Genomic DNA, 12,789 nt, shown 5'->3' with positions numbered 1-12,789 from the left:
CATAATCAATCCATAGTCAAAGAAGGTCAGTGGCACTTTGAAGCATCCTTTTTTTTTTTCCTGGGAGAACTGGCAGGGCAAGAGAAGAAGGTTATGAAGATCAAGCCACTAATGGCAAAGGAAGGCGGTCTAGCACAGGAAGGAGATTTAGAGGGACTACGAAGCAAAAGCAATTAAACTCAGGCAAGTGTGCTTAGAAATAGTTCTCCATCTTATCAACTTTGCAGTTTAACTCCACAAAGTTTCTGTGATGAGTAAAGGAATGATTTTTGAGAAAAAGATGTCAAAGAGAACAAAGGAAACCATCTAACAGAAAAAGAGTCAAAAAAGGCAACAAAAAGAAAAGAAGAAAGACAAAAAGAAGGAAAGGAGTAAACCAAGGAGAGATTAAAGAAGGAGAGAGACTTTTTTTTCCTGCCAAAATCAATGTATCTTCTCACTCAGGTCTGGGAGTGCTGTCTAGAGAGCAGCTCAGTAAAGATGTCAGGAGGTCTCCTGTATTGTGTTTCAGGCAAACATTTCCTACATTTACATCTAATACAAAATTGTTTTGCTTTAAAAAGTGGGCACTGCAGACAACATCGACAGGTGTATTTATAGTCCAACACATGGCCAATTATTTAATTTACATTTCCATAGTAACTATTAGCAGAATCCAGGCAAAGAAAACATGTGCAGTCTTTGTTCAACAATTACACTGCCACATACCCATCATTGTTAAGCTGTATGCAGCAGTTTAAAAATACACACCCGTGGGGCTTTTTCCTACTGTTTACCTCATTCTCTCATGGTAGCACCTGGAGTTCCTGGCTATGAAATACGCAAACCCAATCCAGAGAACCAGCAGGCTAGATTTATGATGAGATGCAAAAGGCACGCAGATGCATAAGGGGTGCGTACCAAAGGGAGGGGCTAAGGTGACAATAACCATGGGTTTCCTCAAGTGCATATAAAGTGGTCACATAAGTGAGACCATGGGGAATGGTGACATAGAATTTATTTCTCATAAACTTACTTTCATGTGGAAGTTGAGGAATAGTAGCAAGAACACGGAGCACTATCACAAAGCAAAGTAACTATGTCCTTTTACGGTGCCAGGAAAAGTCTCCTTGGTCTTGTTTTCACGGGAAGCGCAGACCAAATGGACAGGGGTACTACAGGAGTGGTCAGGGTAATCAAATTGTACTTTCAGTAGGATATTGGCAAGGTTTTAAAAGGGATCTTTGGAGCTCTTTTTCTGCTAATCACTGAGGTGAAGAGTGCATTCAGGTCCTGTTGAAGTCAAGGGTGAAAAATGGTGACTTTTTTATGCCGGAAAGTGTCTCTGCAAACACAAGTTCCTCTTTTCACCATCAACTATCATTTTCCCCTCACTGACCCTGAAAAGAAGTGGTTGCCTCAGGTAATTACATGTACAGGAAGGAATTCTTACTGCTTTCTGAATATCACCAATAACATGTTTAAGTGATTTACTGTACCTTGTAATTGGTTTTCTGAAAATATGAATATTTTACTGCCACTGTGGCAACTCTCCACAGCATCTATAACAGTGACATTCTGCAGGACATGATTAATGAGTTTTATTTTTTTCTCTGTCTACAAGTAAGAAGGTTAGAAGTTTTAAAATTATGTTCTTTTTGAGAACATGCAAAAAGATCATAAAGCTGCATCTGACCAATGTTTGAGAGCTTTTCTGAAGGGCCAAGAAACCAAAATAACCCAGCAAATATTAGAAGCAAGCTAAAAGAGGCCCGTCATGCATAAAGTAATGCCATCTTAGTATCATACATAGCTAATTTGGAGAGGAGGAATTAGCCTATCTCTGAGTACGTGACGTGAGAACAGGAAAGCAGAGAAGAATATCTGTGAATGTTGAAGCCTACTTTACTATAGTGGATGCCTTTGAAATCCCTTAAAAATATGTGTGGGGTAAAATACTATAAAGATGAGGTGAGCCTCTTGGTATTCTGTGCAAAAATAAAAGCAAATCAGATTGGTAGAAGGAACTGAGATGATGCCAAACACCGACTTTGACACTTGCCCTGGAAGGTTTGCAACCTTGAGAAGATATTTTGCTACCCATTTCTGCTTGCTTACAAGCAGGAAAAAATAGATGATGGTAAAATAAAGCCTTTCTGTTGAACACTCTCTGTGCTGTTCTAAAGAATCTAGTTTCTAGGTCACATTAGGAAGGGTTCTTAAAGGGAAATAATATGAGTAATTTCAGGTTCCTTGGCACCCAATGCAATTCACAGTGCTGGGTGAGGCACCCATGCTCTCTTATATAATGCAAGGAGAAAGCTTTAAGCCTAAAAATGGGTTTTACTAAAGCAGAAATACAAAGGAGACTAGAAATGTTTGCATCCTGCCTATGACAGGCAGTTAACTTCTCTGAGCCAGAGATGGGCACCTCTTTCATAACAAGGAACTGAGCTTACCTATTTTCAGCATTCCAAGTGAAATTGTTTATTCCAAGAGATGACTGGAAAAGCAAGTCATAATGTCCTTTTAACCACTAGACTGGTAGCTAGGGTACTTATGAAGATGTGAGAGACTTAAGCCCTGACCTTAGGGCTTTGTTTTAATAACAACAGGAGGTGCTTCTGAGTTAGCTTTACAACTATGCCCCATGGAAATAATCTGAATTTGCATTTGCTAATTATTTACAAGCTAGTTCATAGTCATATATCCCTCTTCTATTATATACCAGACAGTCTGATTAGAATAGTCTGTAAAGCTTTAGAACATTTGAAGGAAAAGACAAAGACAGAGAGGCAGATGGAAAATAAGAAAAAAAAGCAATGGGGGATAATGTATGACAGATCATGCCAGACCAGCCTGATCTCCGTCTTTGCTGACATAGCAAGCATTATGGGCAAAGGAAAGAGGGCAAAGTCTTAAAGCATAAATTCACCTGCCCCTAAATACACTTTGCTGGGGATGATAGAGCACAACACAAGAGCTGGAAAGCAGGAAAAAAAGGCTAACAGGGAGACTGCTGAAAAGAGAACAATGTTGCTAGAAGAAAGTAGCTAGTGTAATTCCTCAAGGATAGGTCTTGAGGCCAATTATATGTAATGTTTTTATTGGTGACCTTGGCACAAAGAGTAGCTATGTGCTGATGAAATCTGCTGATGACACAAAGCTGGGAGCAGCAATCAATAGAGAGGAGCATCAGAATATCATACAGGAAGAGCTGGATGACCTTGAGGACTGGAGTCCTAGGAACAGGAGGATAACATGTAGTACCAAGCGCAAGGTCACGCACCCAGGGACTAAGAAGAAGAAGGACTGCCATAAACTGGGAATGCAACGGGTGCAAATGAGAAAGGAGGGCGATTTTGTGAGTGTAAATCAACCACAGAATGCCTCAGAGCCACTCAAAGGATATGACTGTCAAAAAAGTACGTGCAAAGTATCTCCAGTGATACTAGAAATGGACAAAACCATTACTCAAATGGTTGAAAAGACATTTTTTAGAGTATATTCAAGTATGTACATGAAAATCTCCCTAAAAAAATTAAAACTGAATAGGTGCTGCAATGAAAGAGGGTCTCAGGATATGGATATGTGAATGAGTTACTGCAGATTTGGGAAGGATGCAGGTTTACTAGGTATCATGAAGTAGTTTCTGCTAAGTGTTTGCCTGCCTGCACTTGTCTCATGGTAAATTCAAGGTAGTTTTTCTTCATTCTCTACTGAAAGATAAGCTGTCTTGAACTTACCAAGGTGAAATATTATGGCAGCTTCCATGAGGTGGCTAATGAGATATATAAAAGCATGAGTTCTGGTTCAAGTAATCTTACCCTAAAATAAGATGCGTTGCCCAATCTGGCCAAGCAAAAGATGAAAAGAGACAGGATTGTGTCTGTAAATATGCAAAGTAGACACCAGAGGTGAAGAAAAGTCCTTTGAGTTAAAGAACAAATTAGCCTCAAGATTGAGTAGTATTTAATTGGCTATTTTTTGGGTGGAAATTATCAAATGGTTTCTGATCACAAGAAGGGTGGGTGGTCAGAAGTTTTCCAATAAGCATATTGAGGGCAAGAAACTTAATTGCTTTTGGAGATGTAACTTGAAAATATTTTCTTAATGACTGTTGACTCTGTTTGTAATTCTTGTTAGCAAGGTGTTTCATGTGTGGAAAAGGTATGGGATAGATATTTAGGTTGTGAGAGTGTCTCGGGGCAGGAGACAGTTCTCTGGGAAGCATTCCTTTCCGTTTCTGCTTTTTAGTACTTGACTATGACAAATAAAGACTCAGTGCGATGCACTGCTGTATTGTTTGTCTATTACTCTAAACCTGTTCCTGAACATCTTATAGCGCTCCTGAGCCTTGTAATGAAAAGAATATATGACTTGAGCCTATTTAACAAAACCAGAACTTCTATCTATTAATAACACAGTGAGTAAATAAGCAGTGAGTGTATGACTCTAAGCACAGATGAATTTCAGTGTTCCCTCACATGCTAGTGTGTTTTTCTCATTTATGTTTTTCATCTGACTTTTAAAAAATAATAATAATGAATCCTCTCTTTCCTGCCATATTGAAATGAGGGAAACTGTTAAGGTGGTGAATGGTTAGGCTGACATTTATACAAATGTCATTATAGAAATTATACACAAATAAAAATTACATAAAAATAAATATAACCCATTTAACAATTCCATAAGTTATTTAAAAGAATTACCAAATGCATTTGGGTAGCCTGAAGATGATATAAAAATGGGAATTCTCATAAACACAGAAGAAAAGCAAATATTCATATTCCGTGTTGAGGGTCTCTGCCCTGAAAGGTAGAGTGGTAAGAAAACTTGACAAAGACAAAAAAATTACGTTTCTAGCAAGCATGTATGTTAATACATCTGGAGAAACAGTTATCTACTGGAACTGTCTACACCCATCATGTTTCCATGGATACAGCAAGACTGTAAATATTCCTAAGGCATGTATTTTTAACTCTTTAATTGAGACCTCAGTTTGGGAAAGCATAACTTGAAGCACATAGCTAGACTATTAAAGGGGGAAAATGGAGGGAGAGAATAGATAATTCCCATGACTTCAAAGATGCCTGAAGAGATGTTCTCACCAAATGAACACAGGTTACAGAGAGAAAAACTTCCTGGCTGTCTCACTATAAACAACTTGGGCTGTTTAATTACAAAGACAGACTCAGACCCCTCAGGAAAATGTGTGGACCAAGAACCAAGAAGAAATGTCTAATATTTATCGGTGGGAGTCTCGACAAAACAAAAGCAAGTTGCAGGAAGCTTGGCATACTGTTTCATTCCTCCTGGCTGCTTTGCCTATGAAGACCAAAACCATAAGTTACTTCATGCTTCATTTTCCAATCTTCCTTTGCTGACTGATAAAATTAGTAAATAGTGTTCTGTCCTTTTTCTTCATTTTGGGTCTATTTATCTGGGAGAAGACCTGGCTGTAACTCTGAACTGATGACTTGTGAACAGTTTTGGTATTCTAAAGTTTGTTTTCATGAAACATCAAAAATATTTTCAGTATTTCCCATGGTGTGGAGTTTCAGAAAACTTAACTTGCAAATTTTAATTACTTTAATGAAAATGTCTGAAAAGTAATCTGTATTTTTACACATTTTTATTATATTTTCATGGAGTTATAATATATAATATTAAGGAAGATGCTGATTAGTAGAGATTTAAAACCTCTTACATTCCCTTCAAGTTCAAGCTCTTTCTCTCCTATTTGTTTTCTAATGAAATAGTTTTATAGCACATTTTCCATCAAATCTGTTTTGATAAACATTTTTGACCAGCTACAGGTAGTAATAACAGTTTGCAGCAAATGATGACAGATAACCTGTTGATAAGCAATTTAGCTTACCTGCTTTAGAAATTACTTTTCAGAAGCACAGCTGATGGGTTACTTTTCAGATAAATCAAGAGCAGTCAACATCAGAAACCAGGCAAAAAATTTAAATTGCATATTTTAATTTTTTTCTAAATTTTGTGTCACATATTTCTGTCTAATCCTTGTAGTCTAAAACTTAGTACTTACACTGATGGGAATATTACTAAATAAGGTCAACCCCACAGTTTAAGACCCATATATTTTTAAGTGACAAATGTTAATCTGGCAAATCAATGCTGCAAACAACCTGATTATTAAAAAATGCTGTGTGACTGGCAGTTATTGGCATTACTGAAAATCATGCAATACAATTATATACTTGCTTTTAAAAATTTCTGTCTCTATAAATTAGGTACTGGGCAGGTGGTATGATGTTTCTGCTATCAAAGTACAAGTTTTGCTCCTATATCTTCATGTTATATAAACCCACAGAACTAATATGTGAAATATGTTTTCCTAGAGCAAAAGATAGGCTGTGCTTGATATAAGAGGTTGATTCAATAACACTTTTCTGATACTGAGCTTTATTAGATAATTCTAGTGCTTTTTAAAGCAAAATTGCCCTTCTTTGCAAAGTGGTTTTCCCAGTAAAGTGAGGTCACAAAATATGCTATAAATCAGTTGGGCCTAAACAAAATTTGACACTGTTTAAATTGAATTGACTGTTAAGCCAGAGAACAATTAACAGGAGAAAATACAGATGATATTTGAATTCTATTTGTTACTGAGCAACAAAGGTTGTGAACTTCTGAAGTTGTCTTATTTTGGTGATTAAAAGAAGGGTGTTTTTTTAACCATGAGAAGGCATTTGGGGCAGATTTTTTTAGTAGGGCCTGTAGCAGTAGAACAAGGGGTAATGGTTTTAAACTAAAGGAGGGTAGATTTAGACTAGATATAAGGAGGAAATTTTTTACGATGAGGGCGGTGAAACACTGGCACAGGTTGCCCAGAGAGGCTGTAGATGCCCCATCCCTGGACACGCTCCAGGTCAGGCTGGACGGGGCTCTGAGCAACCTGGTCTAGTTGAAGATGTCCCTGCGCATGGCAGGGGGGTTGGACTAGATGACCTTTAAAGGTCCTCTCCAACCCAAACCATTCTATGATTCTATGATTTATTTCTGTTCATAAGCCCATGAGTTAATTTATGGATTTAAATTGCTTAATCATCGTGACAGGATAAGAAAGGACTTGCTTGGCCTTTTTTTTCAGTTTTCCAAAATTGCAGCATTGTCATTGGCCTATCAATAGAATTTAAAATATTAATTCTCTACCTGCAGCGTGCCTGCTGTGGTCAGTCCCTGGCATGCTGGGACTCCCAAACCGTGCCAGGAACTCCCTGGGGGAGTGCGGGCTGGCGCAGGCACAGCTGTTCCCAAAACTGCTGTGCCAGCTCTGTGGTGTGGGCACTGGCACCGCTCAGTGCGATAGCAACGGTGTAACCTCAGTTCCCAGTCTGCTACTGAACTGAATTACACAGCTGCAGCTGGTCCTGCGTTGTGGACAGGATAAATGATCTCTTAAAATCCCTTTCTGGCTCCATAGTGACATGCAAAAGCCTTATCATGGTATAATATTAAAACCTGCTTACTTCACTGAGATCTTTATTAAGACAAATTGAATTAACTTATTCCAGCACTCCAAATTTCAAGCATTTGAGCCCTGGACATTTCTTTGAATGTCCGTTTGTGATGATTTAACTTCTTATCACTGCATGTAACATTTTGGAACAGGGATGGTCTGAACCCGTAAGAAATGACCCAGGCTTCCTGCTTGCTACATTTTTCCCCTCATTTTTTCCTCTTGAAAATTACTAATTCCACACCTTGAGAATCACAAAACTAGGACAATCAAAGAGGTATTTACATCAAGTACACAAAATCACACAGGATTCCAAGTTTCTGCTGTAAGGCGGCGGGGGATAATTTTGTTTGGGGGACTGAGGACTACCCTAGCATTCAAAACTGGTAATTAGAGGAATTCAGAAAAAAAGTGGTGACTTACCAGTAGGCTGATGTCACAGGCATGAAGAGTGCTGAGCTGTGGATCCCAGGAAGGGAAAGAGCAGGTCCCCCAGGATGTTTTAGCATTCCAGTCACAAGCTTATTTCAATGTGCTTTGCATACTCCAAGATCTCCTATGCAGAGTCAGGCTCTAGCCAGCCAGGGGGGACCTTAGCTTTTACATCGGTGGCAGCTGTACCAAAAATGTCCTTTCTCGCATTTTGAGAAATACTTGGCAATTTTGTACTCCTGTTTCTGAGGTTGACAGGCATTTCTATTTTATTATGAAATTCATACAAAGATGGTATTTTTGACAAGAAAATGAAGACCAGCAGTATCGGATCAGTCAGGGCTCTGTGAAACACAGCTGTTGCCTGCTGTTTGTCCCAAATGAGAGGATTTGTTTTCACATCTGAAGGCCAACCCAAAGGATAGAAAGTGTCAGGAAAGGGACAGTTTCCTCTGTGAGGACACAAATCGCCACTCACAGTGATTCTAAAAGAGTGAAGAACACTTTTAAAAAATAATAATTTTTAAAATAGTACTTTTAATGTGAATATATATGTAAGGTATAAAAATACTTTGAAAAAATGTTTCTTCTTATGCAGTACTTAAGTTCTGAAAAGTCATCACTGTAGTTTCTCCTTTAATGTGACTTTTAACTAACCAGCTTTAGCCAACAAACCAAAAAAATCTTCTTAATCCGAGTCCACGAGCCAGATTAATATCGCAAGGGACCTGAACGCCCTCCCCTTCCAGGAGTTCACCTGGCTGCACCCTGGACGGAGGCTGACCCAGATCCCTGTCTCCAGACCTCATCCTGACCTCACTTGCTGACTCGAGGCTGTGGCTCCTAGCTGGGCTCCTGCCCTGCCCTGGTGCTCAACCCTGGCTGCCGCAGGGAGCCTGGCCCTGGGGCTGCGTGAAGCCTTGTCCCCACGGCTTCCCACAGCTCCACGTTGACCTCCAAACCCTGCAGAAAGTTGTGGTCATTGTGTAGGTGCAGAGCCTGTCAAATATTAGCTCTTCTTATAAAGTTGGTTGAATACGTACTGATTCAAATGGTTTCAGAGTATCTGCTGCTTGATGCAGGAAATTAAGTGTTTCTCAAATGTGGTCGGATCCCACAGACTGGAACAGTTGAAAAGGAAATTTTCTTATCCCTCATGAATTATGTACAATTTAAAGTTCTTGTGTAGACTAAATTCTAGTGCTTTCGTGTGGGAAGATTTTGAAGACAAAATAAAAAAGGTAAAAAGGTTGTATTCAGGTTTACTCCATAAGTGTCTGCTTCCACCCCTGTTTCAGTTTTGTGAGCTCATGTCAGTTTTCTGATTCAAATTAAGCACAGTAGGGTTTACATTTAATTTATGTTTGTGTGGAGCATGGTCATTAAAATACCAAACTACAGCTTCTACTGCAGACCTGCAACGAGTAAGTGCATCTGTTATTTTTAGAATCTGATCCTAAGCCAGCTTTGATTGAAATTCACCTGTCCGCAGCTGCTTGCAAACATATCTAAACAGATACGAAACACCAACAGCAAGATGTGGCATAAACAGTTCACAGCCGTTATTCCATATCTCTGCTAAGAATTTCACCTCCTAGGTACAGAATTCCCATGGAAATCAATCTATGGATCCAGTAAAAATAACCTCTCTCTGCTGAATACGACACTGTTTAGTTATATGGCTAAAAATGTGTCAGGCCTGATTCCCTTCTATTTTAAGGCTCCTCTAAGTAGAACCTTTTGAACACTTACCGGGACAGTGAGCAGAACTGAATTTTGCGGTCTAAAAGAAGATGAGCCAAGGCTTGGGTTCCTCCTCTTACTGGAAGGGGAAGGCAGGACACGATGGGGCGAGTGCTGGAGGAAAGACACTGGAAAACCAGAGCCGCTGCTCAGCTTGCGTCAGAGAAAGGCAGCTCACGGGCCATCACCGCTGCGCCCCACACGCTGGCTGCTCCTGCAGCAGCAGCAGCCGAGGACTTACCAGTGCTTTTCCACAGACAAAGGAGGCAGCGGGAAATTCTGCAAAGGCTGTTGCCCTAAGTACTTGTGAAAAATAACACCACTCCTTAATATTTAATAGTGTTGTGATTAAGGAAACTCAGTTTTACCACCTGTTTTTAGATATGTGCTAGTTCCAATTATTATGCCACGTACTAGTAAGCCTGTAAAGGACTATGCTTCCAGGAGCTGCATTTTTCTCCTGGCAAACGAAGAACCGGCTGATGTTATAACATATCTCTTTTCACTTTAGAAATACCCAGTTCGGTCTCAGTACTCCTCAAAGTCCTATAAATCATGGCACCTGTGTGCCCCATCCTATTGGTAGTCAAAACACCCAACTTAATCACAGCATTCTTTAAGCATTTGCCCCTAAATTTTCAAAACGGGGAATGTAATACAGCCCACAGCACGTTTCATAGCTGTCTAGTCCAGTAGGAGGATTTATGGGGACTTGATGTGGTGATGGCATTAAGCACAAGTTATTCAAAGTAGTCTGTGAGCTAGGGAGCTGAGAGGAATTACTGAGATCCACCATAAAAAAGAGCAAGAATGAAGATTAACACTGGATTCAATACAAAGGATGCCTCTCTATTCTATACTCTGAGAGATCATACAGAAATGTGGATTTAGCAGCTCAGTTCTTATGAAACTTAACAGGCATTGCATGGTGTAATGTCCATGTATTGTTTAAAAATGTAGTCTTGGATACTTACAACTTGGACTTCCAGCATATTCCAGATGTAGTATTACTAGTGGTGTATCTATATGTCTGAGAATAAGGGCTGTTTGAGCAACTAGAAAATGTCAAGATAGATAATTATTCATTGAAAAAAAAAGCAAAAATGTGCAATGGATGTTATTCATATGATATTGTTTAGCCATTTATAGAGCTGCCTTAATAAAGGACTGTGAATAAGTGATGCAAAAATTGCCAAAATTTACAATGACTTCTTTATAAAAGATATTTTCCCTAGCTCTAAATAGAATTTGGATCTAAATCATTACCACAGAACGCAACATGAATACTGAAAATGAAGGGCTCATTTATATCCACTGCCCTGATTTTATCTCTTGAGTACTCTAGATAAAGGACTGAATATACTAAAGGAGCAGGTGATAGGTATCTAAGGAGGAGTTTAAGATGGGCTTTATATGTTTATGTTTCTGAATGTCATCCTTGCTCCACTTCAGTCACCTCTCTGCCTCCACAGGCACTATAATTTTCATTTTATTGTGTCCCAGGAACTATAGTTAAGTTACTGAACATGCCCAAAGCTGCCCTTATCTTTTGGAAACAAAACCTTTAATTGCCTGGCAAAGAAATGGAGAACGAGGTCTTCCACCAGACTCCCAAATGGACTCTGTCAGCCATTCTCAGCATAATTAATGGATTAACATATGTGCAGGTCCAAGCCTCGTACAAAAGAAAAAGAGTTATGGTGCTGGATATCTTTTATGTAATTAATTCAGGGCGCTAAATGAGAAACTTTCAAGCTTCAGCATCCTTCCAGGTCCCAGGACCTTTAACGCATTTTGTTCGAAGAACTGTGTTCTGATGCCTGCCGAAATACTGCTGTGCTGCCTTATTCTGCCGGTGCCCGAATCTTGTTTGCCGGCTGGCGCATAGACACTAACAGAGACTCTTCTCCATGCTAACTAGTTCTGACTGTGCTGCAATCCCTCAGACGAAGGGTGAAAGTGCCTAGTTGAGACAAAAAAGCAAAGGATATTTCAGAGTCACAGTGTGGTGTTTCATATCTTTACTCATCTTAATTTTGCTCTAAGATTCCAAGAAGATGTATATTAATTAAGCCATCAGTTATTAGATATTCCAGGATGGTACTTTCTCATCCTCTTTTACTGTAGCTCTTTCACTTTAATAATATTAGTTGGAGAGGAACCTGAATTTGGTTATCGCACAGCTCTGGGGTGTCCATAACATTCTCATTACCCTGGGATTCAGCTATCTGTGACCAAGAATCCAAGGTCCAGCTCTTATACAGTTCATATGCATAACTTTGGCTCAGACTTCTGGGGGAATTGTGAAGTGAGAAAGAAGTGTAAGAAAGGCCATGGAGTCATGCTATGCGAGACAAAAAGGCAAAACTGCAGAGAGATTGTTGAGACTGGGCTCATTAGCAGCTCGAGGGTTCAGGAGTAACTCCAACTTGGAAAGATAGGCAATTCTAAAGAAAAAAACCTGGATTTGGAAGACAGCAAGTCAGCAGCATGGAGGACCTGCTCTTGGGACCAGTGGAAGTCAGATATTCCCCATCTGACTGATGCCTACCTGGCCAGCAAAGACATGTTATCGGGGTGGTGAGCTCATTCATCTTAGATACTTTTTGTGTGTATTGATCAATAAATAAACGTCTTATACTTGACCTGGTGCCTAAAGTTCTTGCAAAGTTTCTTTGTACATTAAAAAAGGCACTTGAATGAAGGGTTGTAAGGAGATTTGGTTATAGTGCCCTAATTCCTACCCAGGAAAGTCAATAAGCCTCTCTCACTTCCCTTCTATATTTAGCTCTGACAATAGCCCCACGAAGATGTTGCCATTGTATGAAGTGGAGCAGTGCTAAATAGAAAGACCTGAGCCTGTATCTCTACTTTGATTCAGCGACAAGATTTGAAAGCCACTCCCGAGAAAATGTACAAGCTGGCTGACCGCTCAAAGAACTCTGTCTTGCTGTCTTTTGTGGACTCATTTGCAAGACAAGAGTGAGCTGCACAGGATCCCAGCTGGAGGAAGATGTGGAGAGCGTCGGTCAGACACTGTAGCCGAGCACCTCACTCCTTAGGCATAGATAGCTCCTTATTCATACGGCTTTGAGGGTCTTTTTCCTATCCTTGGTACCTGCACTCCAAAATGCCTTTGAGTTTCTTTC

This window comes from Aquila chrysaetos, chromosome 5 (assembly GCF_900496995.4).
Source record: "Aquila chrysaetos chrysaetos chromosome 5, bAquChr1.4, whole genome shotgun sequence".
Lineage (NCBI taxonomy): Eukaryota > Metazoa > Chordata > Aves > Accipitriformes > Accipitridae > Aquila > Aquila chrysaetos.
The sequence above is the reverse complement of the archived record's forward strand: the minus strand, read 5'-3'. Positions refer to the sequence as shown.